General features: G+C 34.7%; 1 pseudogene; it reads right to left on the reverse strand.

The window, feature by feature from the left end:
• Positions 1-1,758: 1,758 nt before the first annotated feature.
• Positions 1,759-1,880, reverse strand: LOC139317311 (U2 spliceosomal RNA; annotated as a pseudogene).
• Between the last annotated feature and the right edge of the window lie 1,172 nt (positions 1,881-3,052).

The following is a 3,052-nucleotide window of genomic DNA, read 5'->3' on the forward strand; positions in this document are numbered from 1 at the left end:
CTGCCACACCTCTCAGCTGGGCGAAAAAAGCAGACATATAAGGTCAGAATAACGCAGGGGCAGGTGGGAGGGCCCAGCTCCCGAAGACAGAGAACCGGTTCAGTGATGTCATATTGTCACTGCTACCGGCTCTCGCGAACCGGGCCGAACCAGGAGGAACCCACCACTGCAACTACTGTATATAAACAGAGAGCAAAGCCTACACTCCCTAGCACCGATGATGTTACCAAATCTGGTTATGAAACATCTGTAAATAAACAACCAAGCTCAGAGAGAATCATGGACTCCAAAATAACTAATTAAAATATATCTAAATAAAGGACAGATCTTTCTTTGGTTTGTGCTTCCAGATTATTCATCTCCATCGCCCCTTCTTTTTCGTTTTCACTTTTTTCTGGTTTGTGGTAACCTACGGAGAACATAAGATGGCATAGTTTGAATCAAAGATTAAGAATTATATAAAACAGAAGGCCTTTTATACTAGTTTCTTGTCTCTGGTAATTAAGACCAGCACCTCAGTTTATATCCCCTACTGTAGATTCAGTTGGATCCTCAGTTACACCCTGGCTTGCCTGCAAATGAAAGAAACAATTCATTTACTGGAAAACAATTTCTGAATTTTGGTATCTCAAATAACATGAATTGGATTTCATCTTGACATCTTGATCTCAACCAAGGGCCTCCTGCAATTGGCAGTAACTCTTTCACATCTGTATACAAATTTTGGGCTATTACTCTATGATCAATTGGTTCAGCTCAATAACATTTGAGTGTCTTCTACCATGGATTGCTCATTTCAGGTTGCTACAACATTTCCATGGAGTTAGGTCTCAATTGACAATGTTATTTCAAAACATTAACTTGTTTCTTCTTCATCTGCTATCATGTACACTTGGGATCACTGTCTTGTTGCCTGACACACTTTTGCTTCACGTGATGAGCAGATGGCTTGGTATCCTTTTGTAGAATTCTCCAATGCTAAGCAGAACACACGCTTCTTTCGATGATGGCAACTCATCCTGATGTTAAAGCAAAGTATTCCCCAGTCATGACACTGCTGTACTATGTCTATGCTTGACTCTGTATACAAGTCTCTTATTGTGACATATGCAGTAACTGATTTCTCCAAGATATCACTGAAGTATCCCCAAAAGTTTCACTTTTGTCTCACCTGCCATAAATTATTCATACATCCCTGAAGTAGGAAGACAGACACTGCAAGGACCATTGGAGCTCTAATGTTGTAGGGTTTAATAACAGAACATTGAAAGCTGTCAGAATTTCCCTCTATGTTCTCTTATACTATCCAAGACAGGGTTATTTTGAGTCTCTTCTTTATGCTTATAATTTTTCCCAGCACTGAAATTGCATTTATTGTGTCTTTCATCTTAGAACAGCTTTCAGATTCCTTCATTATTTGTGCCTCTTTATAAACAAGAAAAGAGAAACCTGCAGATCCCAAGATGATGTTCTGAGTGTTCTTTGTGACTTCCTGTACAATTTCATGCTGTATTCTTGGTGTTATTTTGACAGAACAGTCACTCTTTAGAAAATTAATTCTTACTTGAAATTCTTTCCATTTCAAAGCTATGTCTCTGAGTCAGGTTCGCTGCAGTCTCAAAACTTGAGGACTAGTTTGGTAATATTTTCCAAACTGATAGGCATTGTTTTTAGAAATATACATATAGAGAGGTGGTCAGATATTTATTTTAACCAAGATAGGTTATGCTTCCAGAATGTGTGTAGTGAGAATTTTAAAAGTGATGAGAGCCAGAATTTGTGCAATTTATATAAATTAATTTTGACTCAAATTAGTCTTAATATTAAATTGATAAGAACAGATACTACACCGGAGATCAGCCAAGAGGCCAAGAAGCAATCTCACATATTTTGTTCACTTTCTTCTTTTTGGTGTGGATATATTTTGCTTCAGTCTTCTGTTTAGAATCCTGGCACAGTATGTGAAAGGAGGGAAAGAGATTGTGTTACCTAGTTGGATAATGAATGTTTGCAAGCAACTAACCAAGTTCAGAAGAAGACTAAGACCAAGACTAACCAAGAATACCACAGTGGGAATGAAAGCAAGAAAGAGAAATGAAAGAGATATTGTGGATTCTTAATATATAATCAAAGTTCAAAAGATTATATATATTAGTATATATTACATACATACATACATACATACATACATACATACATACATAACATATCATACCTTACAGGAACCAACAGGAATAAAAATTCTGTTTCATTTTCTTTCAGTGTTATGTCTCTAATTTCATTTTCATTTAAATTTTTCTTTAGATAATAATAGAACCTGGTTCTATGCCCTTCTAATTATCAGTGCCAAAATCTATTTCATTTCTGTATTACTTTCATCATCAATCAGCAGCTCTTTGCTTTTATAGGTACAATGGAAAAGTCAAATAATCAACCAACTGTTTCTGTAAACTGGTAATCACTCAATCCAACTTTACATAATAAATGCTTCTCACTTTAAATCAAAATTAAAGCTTAATGTCAGTTTATCTTTGTAACCAGGACTATAGATAGCACTGAGGTAAATAAATCATTACTTGAGAGAACAATTGTATCCAGATAATTTTGGAAAGGGCATCTTCAATTGTTTCAAGTGACATCCTTTCCATGCTTTATTTAGTGTTTCATATCAATGCAAATTTTGAGCTAATCAATGTTTATTTGAATTTTGCTTTTATTTTGGGGTATTTTAAATTTTTCCTACAGTGATTCCAATTGATAGTATCTAATCTACAAACTCCAAGTAAACACTTTTTGGTTGCATAAGTTAAATAAAATAAACTATTGACCTTTTCTATACAGGCTTTGTTTGGTGAGTTTTTCTTTTTGATAGGTTTATCTTTGTAGATTTAATTGGATGTGGGTTTCTTTTTCTGAGTTTGAATTTACGTTATCATTTACCTTTATTTTATTGTTGATCCACATTTGTTAATGGAAAATATATATAAATATAATAAATGAATAGACAAGATATGGACTTAGTCTGACTATTGAAGGTGGTTTTCTATGTTTC

The sequence above is a fragment of the Pituophis catenifer genome, unplaced genomic scaffold (genome assembly GCF_029215685.1).
Source record: "Pituophis catenifer annectens isolate HBS135680 unplaced genomic scaffold, rPitCat1.0.hap2 SCAF_4, whole genome shotgun sequence".
NCBI classification, from domain to species: domain Eukaryota; kingdom Metazoa; phylum Chordata; class Lepidosauria; order Squamata; family Colubridae; genus Pituophis; species Pituophis catenifer.